General features: G+C 41.7%; 2 non-coding genes across 2 annotated transcripts; both read right to left on the bottom strand.

Annotated features, from left to right (window-relative positions):
* Positions 1-10,045: 10,045 nt before the first annotated feature.
* trnap-cgg (transfer RNA proline (anticodon CGG)) lies at positions 10,046-10,117 on the bottom strand. Its single transcript has one exon. It is a non-coding gene; the product is annotated as a tRNA-Pro (tRNA).
* Positions 10,118-12,084: 1,967 nt separating this feature from the next.
* On the bottom strand, positions 12,085-12,158 carry trnat-ugu (transfer RNA threonine (anticodon UGU)). Its single transcript has one exon. It is a non-coding gene; the product is annotated as a tRNA-Thr (tRNA).
* Between the last annotated feature and the right edge of the window lie 2,872 nt (positions 12,159-15,030).

Genomic DNA, 15,030 nt, shown 5'->3' with positions numbered 1-15,030 from the left:
CTGCCTGGAGCAGCTGGGGCTGAGAGGACAGAAAAGAGGGGACAACAAGCAGCGGAACACCAGGCCAGGGACACCTGCTGAGAGAGGAACAAGTTAATGACAACAATGATGTCACATGTACATGGAGAGGAGAGGTGCATCATGGGAGCTCCCCCAGCAGGCTGGGCCTACAGCAGCAGAACTATGGGATGTTTCAGGCTCAGCTGAGCCATCCCTAACTATAAGCTTCATCAGAAAGGAAAGTTTTAAGCCTGATCTTAAAAGTAGAGAGGGTGTCTGCTTCCTGAAGCCAAACTGGCAGCTGGTTCCACAGAGAGGGGCCTGATAACGGAAGGCTCTGCTCTGCCGTTTACACAAAAGGGGGAGATTAACATTATGCAGGACAGGTCCGATCCCTCGGTCAGTATATAGCTCATGCAAATTTGACTGTATCCATTGAACTTATGATAGAATCATGCACCGTATTAGTCATTTTGGGGAACTCTGATTAAAGTTTTAATAATGTCTCTTGCTGAGATTACATTTTATAACATTTAAGTCTAACACACCATGTTATTGTGATAAAATGAAAGGTTACGACTCTTAAATAACAGTACAACAGCTACAAGACGTCCAGGTTACACATATAACAGGGCTAAAACTGACAGGATTTCAGGTGAAAAACACTTTGAAAGATGGAAGTTGTAATAATCCTAAACCTGTCACTTGATTTCATTGTAAGACACAATTTTTTTTTGTACTATTAACAAAATTTCAACAAACTTCTATAACTGCCTAACTTGACGGATAAACATACATTTATATTTATATATAAATATCTGTTGTTGTAATATAATGTAAATGTAATATAAATATCTCAAGTGTTTCCAGTTAAAGCGAGTCTGCCATGTCAGCAGAAAGTATTACCTTATTGCTGAATATACTGTCCTGTTCCTGTGGGCAGTGTCAGTGATTGACAGATAAAGCAGCCAATCAGCACATGATGTTCACTGCAGGGCAGCTGCTTACTCGTGTGTACAGTATCTGACTAAATACATCACAAAGAAGGAAAGTGGTCTGTCAGAGTACCTGCAAACTGTCATGGAGAATTCCAACATGGACAGAGTTAATGAGTGTGATGAGATGAGAGCTGTCATGCAGGCTCACTCCAGAAAGAGAGAGATCAGTGCTCAGGAGTGTGTGACTCGTGCATGTGGAATAAAGATGAAGAAGTGCTCACGCAGTGTTGTGTTCATTCCTACTGATGACAGTCCAGTGAAAATGAGTCGCCCCATGTCATTCTTGGAGGACACCCCGTCAGAGTCTCGTAATGTCTGGATGACGAGTTTGAGTGACAAATACAAAGCCAGACCCGAGACCCCAGAGTATGAGGAGATGTGCTCGGCTGATTTTGCTGCTAGCTGCAGGTTTGTCAGTGCAGACCACTCAAAGCGTGATGGATGAATGGTGGAATCTGGCTCCTGAATCTGAAGTTGTGATGATGAGCTGCAGCAAAGAGAGCCAGACGATGAGCAGGAACATGTGCCCGACTATTGTCCTCAGTCTGCTGCTGTGACAGAAATGAGAGCCATCAGAGAACCCCCAGCTGTGGATCCAGCTGTGCTGCGGCAGATGTATCAGAACCTGAAGCAGAAGCAGGCCTGTGTGTTCCATGCTATCAGAGACTGCTGCATTAAACTTGTGTGTGGCCTAAATCCAGAGCAGTTTTTCTTTTATGTCAACGGTGGTGCAGGAACAGGAAAGTCCCACCTGATGAAATGCATTTACTCAGAGGCATCTAAGATACAGAGCAAACTGCAGCTACATGCAGAGGAGTTTGCCATATCAAAGCCAACTGTTTTACTCTCTTCTTTCACTGGAACTGCAGCTTTCAGCATCTGTGGCACAACACTGCACTCTCTGCTGAAGCTGCCACGCAGTCTGAAAGCACCAATCCAAGGACTCGCTAACCAACTGGATGAACTCACATCTGAACCTTTTAATGCTCAAATCATCATTATCGCTGACATCTCCATGGTTTCAAAGCCTCTTTTTGCTTATGTGGACGCAGGACTGAAACAGATCAAAGCAATCAGAGAGCGTTTGGTGGAATGTCAGTTTTAGCTGTTGGAGATTTCTATCAGCTGCCGCCTGTGCGCCAGTCTAAACCTCTGTGTGTACACGACCCAGCAGACACTGACCTGTGGCAGGAACATTTTCAGATGATCACTCTGACTGAGATCATGAGACAGAAGGATGATGTTGCCTTTGCAGACGTGCTGAACAGGATTGGGGTGAAACCAAAGGCAGACGAGCTGTCTCAGGCTGACAGAGATTTGTTGTCACAGGCCATCACTGAACCAGCTCTTTGTCCCACTGAGCTTCTGCACATTTTCCCACCAATAAGTTGGTTGATGAACACAACTCAGCGACACTGGCTTTGTTCCATTCCAACATTATCACGATGGACGCAGATGACTTCCAGAAAGATCCCGAACAGGCAGAATGGCCCGTAAAGACACACCATGTAAGGGAGGCCGAAATGATTTAGCCCACACTCTGAAAGCTGCTGAAGGGGCTCGTGTCATGCTCACCAGAAACTTTGACATTCAGAACGGTCTGGTTAACGGGGCTTCTGCCACACTGATGTGCATAGTGACTTCTGAGGATGATCAACACATCACTAAGCTGGGCCTGAGGATGGATAATCAGACAGGTGTAGCAAGAATCCAGAGTGGAGCTCCAGAATCTGCCAATCTGGTTTACATGGAGAGAGCAGAGGAGAAGCTGAAACAGAACGGAGTGCTACGCAGACAGTTTCCTGTGAGGCTGGCGTTCTCCTGCACTGTCCATAAAACCCAGGGCCTCACAACACATGCAGCCGTGGTGTCCCTGCAGAAAGTCTCTGAAGCAGGTATGGCTTATGTAGCTCTCAGCAGGGGGACGTCTCTCAGTGGGCTGGATTTACTGGATTTGGATGAAAAGAAAATATACGCCAATGCTGAAGTGAGCGCAGCGCTCCAGACCATGAGACAAGCCGATGTGGATCACATGATGCCTCTTCTTCAGGTGAGAGAAACAGTAGACAGGCCCGACACTCTGAGCCTTGTTCAGCACAACACAGAGGGACTGCCATCTCACATCGGTGACATCAGGAGACATCATGAGCTGTGCCTGGCAGATGTCCTGTGTCTGACAGAAACTCACCTGCAGGGCTCCTTTGTTGCAGACAGGCTGCATCTGGACGGCTACAACATGTTCAAGCGCAACAGACACACGTCCTACACTCAGTATCCTCAGATGGCCAGCAGAGCAGGTGGCGGGGTTGCTGTCTATGTGAGAAAGCACATTCAGGTGCGTGAGAGACAGTATTTGCATAATGTGACTGATCTGGAGTTTGTGGCTTTGAAGGTTGAGGCTCCAGTCTGTGCAGTGATTGCAGCTGTGTACAGACCTCCTGACTACAGTCTGAGACCGTTCCTGGAGAACCTGGGAAGCCTTTTGGATGGACTGTCACCCTGTTATTGTGTGTGGAGACTTCAATGAGAATCAGGTACTCAGGTCAACAAAGCCAGTTGTAGATGTGTTTCAGTCTAAGGGATATGTACAGCTGATCACCTCTGCCACCACAGACAGGAACATGCTGCTTGACCTTATTTTCATTTCCCAGCCACAGCGATGTCTCCACTCAGGTGTCATGAGAACGTATTACAGCTATCACAACCCAGTGTTCTGTGTCCTGTCCACCAGGGAACCATGAAGAGGTCGCTGAGTCTTAAAAATCATGACAAATGTAAACAATTACTGCCTGAAGTTCGTAGTTTTGGTGAAGAGATAATAATGTTTTCTTCAGAAAAGTATAAGAAAAGTTTTATCACAAAATCTGAAGAGCTGAAATATGCTATTGATATTTAACTGAATCGGATAATGACTTTTTTCGAAATACTGTATTTTTTCTCAATATTGGACGTTTCTCCTCATAAAATATTATTGACAGCTAATATAATACTTATAATATAACCCTCATACCTGATTTAAAACACAACTTAATTTCTGAAAAGGGACATTTTTGTCCCCTTTTAAAACCACCTAAAAACATCATATATTAATATTTTTTCCACTTTATTTTTCATAAATCTTTTATTCCACTTCAGTTCTAATCATAACTATAAAGTTTTCAATTATTTAAAGAAAAATGAACCCTTTAGATGCCAATTTGAACTTTTTAGCCCAAATTTTCAGCCTTTAGGTGCCATTATTTTCAAAATATGGAATGCAAAGTGGAATTATTGAGTAGGGATAATTATGGTCTGGGATATGTTAATGATTAGCAACAACATTGATTTTTAGGGATTTTTATTTTTTTTGTTATGCCTGATTAAAAAAAAAACTCCTTAATTTCTGAAAAGGGACATTTTTGTCCCCTTCTAAAATGATCCCCAAAATACCATATGTTAATATTTTCTTAAACTTTTTTTTTAAAACAGTTCTGTTTTCGCACAGGTCTGTGGCTCGCCTGCAGAAGAACTGGGGGAAGCTCAGGCTTATTCTTTTTAATGGTCCCAACCATGGCGGGTTTTCCTTTCAGCAGATCTTCACCCAGGCTGTAGGACGTAAAGAGGTTGTCCACCGTTACCGTGTGCCCCTCAAGTCCCTCGGTCAAGTCCAAAACGACTCTCCTTCCCTGACCCGTCTCCACTGGAGCACCCGCTGCCTTCCCCGTGTACACTTGCATCCGGAAGGCATATGAGCTGCGCACATCACAGGCAACCCACACTTTGATTCCATATTTTGCAGGTTTGGTGGGGATATACTGCCGAAACGCGCAGCGGCCCCGAAAGGCCACCAGCTGCTCATCGATGCAGACTTCTTTGCCCGGGGTGAAGAAGCGGGCGAGTCGGCTCTCCCAGAGAGCTGCAATCAGAGCCAGTTTGCCCCGTCGCTGTCGATGGGGTCGTGTCAGCCGGTCATCAAACCGCAGCTTTGCTGCAAGGGATTCTAACCTAGTGTGAGCCATGGTTTGCCTGAAAATGGCCCGTCCCGTCTGTGCATCCCACAGACTGAGGGTGCTCTCACCTCGTGAGTGATAAACCCCGGCGAGGACGAGCAGCCCGAGGAAGGCCTGCAGCTCTCCCTGGTCGGTGTCCCTCTGGGCCTCTGTGGTGCGTCTGCCTTCCAGGTTGGTGAATTAAATGATGAGCTTCATCAGCTCATCATTCAAAAAAAGATCCCAGGTGGGCTTCACGTTGGTTATGCGGGCGCATGCGTATGTGGTCGGTCCAGGGCGAGCACAGGGCGCAGGCAGGTATCTGAGGGTGTTGGCGTGGTTGTCAGACCAGGACATCTTGCCATTTTTTGACACCCACAGAATATCCAGGCCAGCAGTCTCATCAGTCTCATCCTCCGTGCTGTTATAATCAGAGCTGCTGGAGGGAGGGTGAGTGGGGAGTTCCCATTCATCATCTGAAGAGTCAGAGGAGGATGAATAGAGAGAGTCACTGTCTCCTGCTCTGAGGACTTCCTCCACTGCTAGGGCAACGCTGAATTTTTGTGCCATGCCATCCAACCTTCCTTCTTCGAGGTGAATCAGGAGAGTGAGAAATGTGCTCAGCTCTTTATGCATTCTCATGCTGGTGGAGCTGTCAGTGACAAACGAGGGTGCTTTCATCATGTTACCTCAAAGACACCGAAATTATTTTATTTTACATCAAAGAAACCCAAACTATTTCTCATGTCTGACAACCTCATAACATCACTGGGGTCACACAGGTGTCCGTGTGCGTGTGTGTGTGTGCGTGCGTGCGTGCATACGTGCGTGCGTGTGTGTGTGTGTGTGCGTGCGTGCGTGCGTGTGTGTGTGTGCGTGTGTGTGTATGGGTGTGCGTGTGCGCGCCCGTGTGTGTGTGTGTGTGTGTGTGTGTGTGTGTGTGTGTGTGTGTGTGTGTGCGTGCGTGCGTGCGTGTGTGTGTGGGTGCCTGTGCGCACGTGTGTGTGCATGTTTGTGTGTGTGTGTGCCATAGTCTAATGCTGCATTCATTATAATGGATGTCTATAGGAGCCGTTTCTGTAATCTGCCATTGCAGAAAAACTAAGAATCTGTAAAAACTGATGTTGTAGCTCATCAATGACCTAATAATCCATAGAATATTTCACTTTGCATTGCATACATTGAAAATACAGCAGTTTTTGTGTGTGTTTTTTAACAGAAATCGGTGTTTACCTCATATACACTGGTATTTCAAGGGTTAATTTTTTGAAAATAATTGCAAACTTGGTAGTTATGATCAGAACTGAAGTGGAAGAAAAGATTTCTGAAAAAAAAGTTGAAAAAAATATTAATATATCGTATTTTGGGGATCATTTTAGAAGGGGACAAAAATGTTCCTTTTCAGAAATTAAGGAGTTTTTTAAAAATCAGGCATAACAAAAAAAAATTAAAAATCCCTAAAAATCAATGTTGTTGCTAATCATTGATATATCCCAGACCATAATCATCCCTACTCAATAATTCCACTTTGCATTCCATATTTTGAAAATACTGGCACTAAAGGCTGAAAATTTGGGCTAAAAAGTTCAAATTGGCATCTAAAGGGTTAATCTTTTTTTTAAAATAATTGAAAACTTGGTAGTTATGATTAGAACTGAAGTGGAACAAAAGGGTTTATGAAAAAAAAAGTGGAAAAAATATTAATATATGATGTTTTTAGGTGGTTTTAAAAGTGGACAAAAATGTCCCTTTTCAGAAATTAAGGAGTTTTTTTTTTCTACACAATGAAAAATTGCATTGTATATGATGTGTGTTTGAAATTTGAAAAAATTGTGAAAAATGCACAACTGGACCAAATATGATGAGTATCACTATTTCCAGTGTGAAATTAGAGGAGAAAGTACAGCCCAAGTGGACAAAAATGTCCCCTATCAGGGATTAGGGATAAATAATATGACGAATATAATTTATTATAAATTAAATGATGATATTAAATTATATTTTGCAGCTGCAGTTTGCAGTTTGTGTGTGTCAGCTCGTTAACGCAGCTGTATACACTCAGGAACATCTCTTTATATACGTAGTATTCACCTGTACTTTCACAGGACTGAATAGTCTAGTGGTAACACATACCACCTTTCAAGTGGTTTTGAATCCACTGCAAACAGATGCAAAAACGTTTTTTTTTTCAACTACTTCACCAGACTTTGATACCAGAGTGGTATGAAAAATTTGGTATATTTTAGCATTTTTTAGCTTCTTCAGCTTTTTTAGTATGGTTCTTCAAATAGCTTGAAATCATTCCACTCTTGTCTTTTAACATTCAAATTCCTTCAACCCTTCATACACATATATAACATATACAAATATACAACTTATTTTGAACTCTTCAGCTTCTTCAGCTAAGACTTCTGCAGTTTTTTCCAGTAGGTTCAAATCATTCCACGATTGTCATTTCAACTTCAAACTCCTTCAACCAACACTTCAGCAACTGCTTGTTCTGCTAAATTTTCACTATTTTCAGCTTTTTTATCATGGTAATTCAGCTCATATGCATTCTCACAGCTGTTTCGCAGGAACAGCAAATTTCTAGTATGGAATTAAAGTTCATATTTAGGCTGTCATTTTTAACATCTACATGAATATTAAAGTCACCCACTACAATGACTTTATCTGTACTCAGCACTAACTGGGATAAAAACTCTGAGAATTCAGACAGAAACTCAGAATAAGGGCCAGGTGGACGATACACAACAACAAACACAAAAGGTTTCTGTGATTTCCACTTTGCGTAGGAAAAATTGAGAATCAGAGATTCAAAAGAGCTTAAACTAATCTTGGGTCTGGGACTGATTAGTAACCCTGATCTGAAAATAGCTGCCACTCCTCCTCCTCTGCCTGTGGTTCCAGGAACGTGAACATTTAAACAGTCAGAGGGAGTTGATTCATTAACGCTAACATGATCCTCCTGCTGCAGCCAGGTTTCTGTAAGAATAAATTCACTCATTCACTAACAGAGACTGCGAAAGGAGAGATCTGATATTCAGCAAACCACATTTAATAGTTTGATGTTTTTGTTCAGTTAAAGTTTTTGTTTTAATTTTTTTGGCACAAGAGGATTTGCTCCTTTTGTGTTAATCGATTGGGTGGGTAGCAGCAGGTGGGAAGCTGCAGAGAAGTGTGTAAGACTACAACTCTGCATCCTGGTCTGAGCCCTGGGTTGTCATGTTTTAGGGTGGCAAATAAATTCATCCATATTTCTAGAAATGAGAGCAGCTCCTTCCAAAGTGGGATGGATGCCGTCTCTCCTCATCAGACCAGGTTTTCTCCAGAAAGATTGCCAATTATCTCTGTAGCCCACGTTGTTTGCTGGACACCATCTAGACAACCAGCGATTGTAGGACGACATGCGACTAAACATGTCATCACTGGTCAGATTTGGCAGGGGTCCAGAGAAAACTACGGAGTCCGACATTGTTTTGGCAAAATTACACACCGATGAAACATTAATTTTAGTGACCTCCGATTGGCGTAACCGGTTGTCATTAACGCCGACGTGAATAACCATTTTTCCGTATTTACATTTATCCTTAGCCAGCAGTTTTAAATAGGATTCTACGTCGCCTGCTCTCGCCCCTGGATTGCATTTGACTATGGCCGCTGGTGTCTCTAATGCCACGTTTCTGACTATAGAGCTGCCAATTACCAGGGTTTTGTCCTCAGCGGATTTGTCGCTGAGTGGGGAAAATCTATTTGAAGCGTGGACAGGTCGATGGTGAACAACGGGCTTGACTTTATAGCTACGCCTCTTCCTGACAGTCACCCAGCCACCCTGTAATCCCGGCTGCTCGGGTTCTGCTTGGGGGAGGCTAATTGAGCTAGCTACGCTAGGTGGCTCCACACGGGCTAAAGGGACTTGGCTCGCTATCGGTTGATTTTCAACAGTGCAGAGCCGAGCTTCCAATTCAGATAACCTCGCCTCCAAAACTACAAAAAGACTACATTTGTTACATGTACCATTATCATTATCAGGAGGCAGAGGAGTAACTAAACATCTGACACACAGAGCAGGTGAAAGCAGGAGATGGAGGGAGAGAACTGGTAGCCATGCTAAGCCAGAGAACCAGACACACTGCTAAAAAGTGAGAATAAAGATTAAAGATCTGTAGGAGTGTGTTAGAAAAGAATGGTAAGCTATAGAGTTAACTATGCAAAATTGTGTAAGTTATAGATAAAAATAAAGTGATTATCAGTAGTCCAAGAGGAGCAAGAAATTCAACAGTACACAAGCAAGGTAAAAGGGAGGGGTGCAATACGTGTTACCGCAAAGCAAAGCGTCACAGCGTCAATCAACCACCACTTCACCACAGGGCCAAGACTCCTTTAATGTTGGGGATGTTCAGTCTATGTCCTCAATAACTTCACTCATGTTGAGTGAAGGGAGAGCCAACTGCTACAGCTCCAAACAATATAGTAAGACAGGACATTTTTGCAATTGTTATCAGCACTCTTAATCAACAATTTGGGTGAGATCAAGGAAGGTACCCAAAGTTAACCATCAAGCTTTACAGTACGTTCGATCATCGAATAGAAACATCCTACAACTTTCAGTTCAGCTCACTCAGTGTCAGTGTTGCTTCCATCTTTTTTTTATTTCAAAGTTCTCTTATTCTAAAGTGGAGATTAGTTGCCAAAAGTATGTGTAAATGAATCTGTAACACTACAAATCCTAGCTGTGAGTGTAAACTTGTGGAGGGTTAACGTAAACTCCAAGTAAAAGCCGGGATAACGGTTTGTCTAGCTAAAAATTGCATTGTAAAAAAAGTTGTTCACTTAACTGACAGTGGCTTTAATGTTGGGGTTGTTCAGTCTATGTCCTAATATAACTTCACTCATGTTGAGTGAAGGGAGAGCCAACTGCTACAGCTCCTAAACAATATAGTAAGACAGGACATTTTTGCAATTGTTATCAGCACTCTTAATTAACAATTTGGGTGAGCAAAGAGAGATGCATTTGAGATCAAGGAAGGTACCCAAAGTTAACCATCAAACTTTCCGTATAGGTTTCTTAAAGTAGGAGGGCTCGTCCGGGATTTGAACCCAGGACCTCTTGCACCCGAAGCGAGAATCATACCCCTAGACCAACGAGCCAAAAGGTGGTCTTTTTGCTTTTCGTGAGAAAGAGCGGACAGCTGACGTAGCCATGGAATCCTGGGAATTTGTTATTGCTTTCTTTCTTTTTTGACTTTTCCAGAGCAATGAGCCTATATTGTTTGGAGTTGGCTCTCCCTTCCCTCAACATGAGTAAAGTTATTAGGCACATATACTGAACAGCCCACAAAAACTCCTGAGACCAATGAGTCAATACTCACCGCCAGGTTCCACCAATTCACATCACATTTTATCAAGAAGCCCAACTTTAAGACAGAACAGGTCTATATCTTCACTTCTCTACCATTGACTTGAAAGCGTTTCAATCTGGATTTATGGAACAAATACCAAAACTGCTTTAGATAATACTGCAGAGGGTGTGCTTACATGATACAGGTTTTTATGCGTGGATCTGTCTTTCAAATTCCAGATAAAAAATTCATTTAAGAAAGACTTGAAGCAACTTTGGAATGAGTGTTGAGCTTTATCTCCTTATTTAGGGCTTTGATTCCAAATGCATTCAATGTTATCGTCATTGATTTAATCATTCTCTGATTTCACAGGAAAGCACAGACACATGGCCAGTAAACCAGGGAAGGGCTCGTCCGGGATTTGAACCCAGGACCTCTCGCACCCAAAGCGAGAATCTTACCCTTAGACCAACGAGTCAGGGTTTGCAACTTTAGACGTCATACGAGCGCCGCGGGCCACAGATAGCAAAATGATACCCTCGGAAGGTACGTTCGATCATCGAATAGAAACATCCTACAACTTTCAGTTCAGCTCACTCCATGTCAGTGTTGCTTCCATCTTTTTTTTAATTTCAAAGTTCTCTTATTCTAAAGTGGAGATTAGTTGCCAAAAGTATGTGTAAATGAATCTGTAACACTACGTAAACTCCAAGTAAAAGCCGGGATAACGGTTTGTCTAGCTAAAAATTGCATTGTAAAAAAAAAGACGAGTTGTCAGTGGCTCGAATGTTAGGGCATGTTCAGTCTATGTCCTCAATAACTTCACTCATGTTGAGTGAAGGGAGAGCCAGCTGCTACAGCTCCAAACAATATAGTAAGACAGGACATTTTTGCAATTGTTATCAGCACTCTTAATTAACAATTTGGGTGAGCAAAGAGAGACGCATTTGAGATCAAGGAAGGTACCCAAAGTTAACCAACAAGCTTTCCGTATAGGTTTCTTAAAGTAGGAGGGCTCGTCCGGGATTTGAACCTGGGACCTCTTGCACCCTAAGCGAGAATAAAACAGAGCCCTAAAACAGAGCTTGATGTTATTCAAATTATCTCCATATGTGAAAACATTGGATTTAGTCCCAGTTCAATCTTCTGTACCTCAAGAATACTTTAAGCCATGAGATGAAGTGCCTCCAAGTACAGAGTGTTTTGGAAGTCCAGCACTCCTGAAGCACTGCAGTAAACAGTTATGGCACCATGTTGATGTAAGTAGTAACACCTTCAGGCTCTGCTGGGGTTTGAACCCAAAGTCTTCTGTTTATTAGACAGGTCCTTTGACCAACTGAGCCTCAGATCCTGGTGTTCATGAGGAAGGCACTTTCACCAGTTACAGCCTGATCGCTTCCGCCAAGTCATTGACCCTATTTTTACAAGGCTTTTTTATGCTTTTGCTTATTATTTTACAATTCATATTTTGAGGAAATGACGTCCTGCTCTCAGCTTTTACGCTAACTCTGACTATTTCACGGTTTGTACGTTCATTTTGATGTTATGTAGTGTGACAGGAGGAGAACCTCCACCGAACTGTACCCTAACCAATTGACTTGTTATGTGAGCGGAGTAAAATTACACTAAGCATAAAATAAGCATAAATGACACTTTAAAAGCTGTGGGCTATTTATATGCACTTTTATTAAGTGGACCAGTGAGAAGCATTTAGTAGTAGAACAATGATAATAAGCTGTTTTATATGCTGAGTCATAGTTAGCTCTGAAGGACCACAGGCACTGCTGGGATTTGAACCCAGGATCTCCTGTTCACAAAACAGGAACTTTGACCAACTAAGCCAAAGCACCACATGATTCATAACACTGATTAAAGCATAAAGAGCAGGAACTGGATCCACCTCAGGAAGTGTTTTTTGTGATTTATTTCCAAAATTCATGTGATACACACCCACTAACTAAACATCATGGCGAATGCTGCCATTGTGTTATTTAGTGCAGTCAGGTCATCTGATTCACAAGTGTAGACTGCCCACGTAAGATACTATAATCAGAGATTTTCTGTAGAGAGAACTCAAGATAATATGCTATAATACTGTTGCTGGAGGAAGTGGCCGGGGACAGGGACGTCTGGGTTTCTCTGCTCAGGCTGCTGCCCCCGCGACCTGATCCCCGGACAAGCGGCACATAATGGATGTATGGATGGACTGTTGCTGATCTTGAATGGGATTCCTCCCTCATCATGGTGTATTCGTGGAGTGATTCCTTTGTATTAGCAGACACTTACAAAAGTTGCATCTTAGACAGATGTGCGCAGGCACTACCAACATACACGCCGCAATAAACGCAAACTAGCTCAACACATTTCCGATTACAATCACAAATTAATCAATTTTCATTTGTAGATAACAATTCTTGTTCGGATCAAAACGCTATTCTTATTCTAATCAGGTCAGTCCGTGTATTTCTGAAGCTAGGCTACGTCTCGAACTCAGGAGGAATTTGAGCACCATCATCACCTGTTTCTGTACGATCTAAAACGCAGATCACTATGGTAGATGAACAAGATCACGCTTGGAGAAATTTCACAAAGATGGGAAGTGCCAACATCGAACATTTCATATTCAGTCTGTGAAAGGCAGAATATGAAACGCTTGGTGTTGGCTCTTCAACGCAAGCGAACACATAGCCTACAACTACAACTAGCATACAGTACCTAGCTAAGTGCCGTAAACACAAACGACTCTTCTCGCGCATCGCGAGACTTCAGAAGCGGGTCGCTCCTGCCGAAGTTACATATGGGATTCTCAGCATACAGACCCCTGTTGGGAGCGAGACAGGCTTCATTCGCTTACTATTGACTTGTTTAACCTTTGTTAAACTCCTAAAGGCTATAATTTTAGGTGAAAATGCTACCTAGTGCCCCTTTAAAGTTCACATCAAGAAATCGAACATGTGCAAAAAAAAGACAAGATTATTTTCATTGTTTTATTGTTTTATGGCACATTAATGTGGGGGAAAATGCTCAGACTGTGAAGTTAGAATAAAAACAACGAGGCTGTCTGCTCAGAACAGGTCCACAGAAAGACAACGGCTACTCCATAAGATACTAAAACAGCATGAGAAACAGACATGGCAAGAGGAATTGGGCTTCTGGCAGCAACAAGAACCAAACTGGATGAATAAATGCTGCTGGGGTCGCTCAGGGGAGTGGACACAGTGTGATGATAAGGAATAAGTGTCATAAGTTAAGAGCTAGGAACTGGAAAACCAATACTGGGGACCTAAACAGAATAGTGCAAAGTGAAATAAACAGGTTCATAACCAAAGACTATGGCTTTCATCTGAAAAAAATGTGGGTTTAAGCACTCACGCTATCATAGACTCAGTGTTCACAACAGACAGCAATGTCAAACAACAGAAAACAGGAAGATGAAGACACCACTTCAAACCACAAAGGTTGCAGCAGTTACAAAAGTCATGAAAACATCAGTTATTCTTAATCTGGACACCAAACACTGTACTCTGCATACAGTGAAGATCAGCCAATTACCTGAAAACTCATGTGAAACATATGTTTGGCTTTATTTAATGATTATTTGTTGACATGATACATCCTAACTTCTCTGAACACGTGGGGAGTAAACTTAACTTGATTTTAGAGATTATTACCACATGGAGGTAAAACAAGGTTCAGTTTTCTGCAGCATGCTCACATGGAGCTGATCCAGGAACAGTAACAACCTGCCAAACTTTTTAAGATGTAACCATCAAGTCTCTGAAGCTCATCCAAGTAGCTCTGATTTCAAACCCTAATCAAGTGAATTTAGGACCAAAATCCAACCTGGAAGTTGGTGCCAAGTCTGTTATTTAATCTTTACATAAATGACATATTTAATGTATCAAATATATTAAAATTATTATTATTTGCAGATGACACTAACATATTCTGTTCCAGTGATAACTATAGTGAGCTTATAAATAAAGTAAATGATGAACTAATCAAGTTAAAAACTTGGATGGACATCAACAAATTATCTCTAAATTTAGATAAAACAAAAAGTATGTTGTTCGGAAACTATAAAGAAAATTCAGATTTAGTAATAAATATAGACGGTATTATTATAGATAAAGTGTCAGAATATAAGTTCTTAGGGATAATTATTGACAGTAAACTAAGCTGGAAAACTCACATCGGACATATTCAACGTAAAGTTTCCAAAAGTGTAGCAATAATGTATTAAGTTAGATATTTCCTGGAATATAATGCATTATATTGATTGTATTGGTCATTAGTTTTGCCCTATTTAACATACTGTATAGAAGTCTGAGGTAATAATTACAAAAGTTCACTACAACCCCTTGTTATACTCCAAAAACTTGCAATACGAATTATGCATAAGGTAGGATATATTGATACACAAATACCTTATTTTTGCAGTCTAAGCTGCTAAAATTTTCAGATTTAGTTGACTTCCATAATGCGCAACTTTCATTCAAAGCTTATAAAAGTATATTACCTAGTAATATTCAGAAGATTTTCACACAGAAAGAAAGGAGTTATAATTTGAGGGGGTGTGGTAACTTTTATGTCCGAAAAGTACGAACCACAAGGAAAAGTATGTGTGTGTCTGTATTTGGCGTTAAACTGTGGAATCGACTGGGGTTAGAGTACAAACAGTGTCCAAATATTTATCAATTCAAAACAAGATACAAGGAAATG

The sequence above is a fragment of the Odontesthes bonariensis genome, chromosome 2 (assembly GCF_027942865.1).
Source record: "Odontesthes bonariensis isolate fOdoBon6 chromosome 2, fOdoBon6.hap1, whole genome shotgun sequence".
In the NCBI taxonomy this organism is placed as follows: domain Eukaryota; kingdom Metazoa; phylum Chordata; class Actinopteri; order Atheriniformes; family Atherinopsidae; genus Odontesthes; species Odontesthes bonariensis.
Note: the sequence above shows the minus strand (reverse complement) of the source record. Positions and strands in the feature narration are given on the sequence as shown.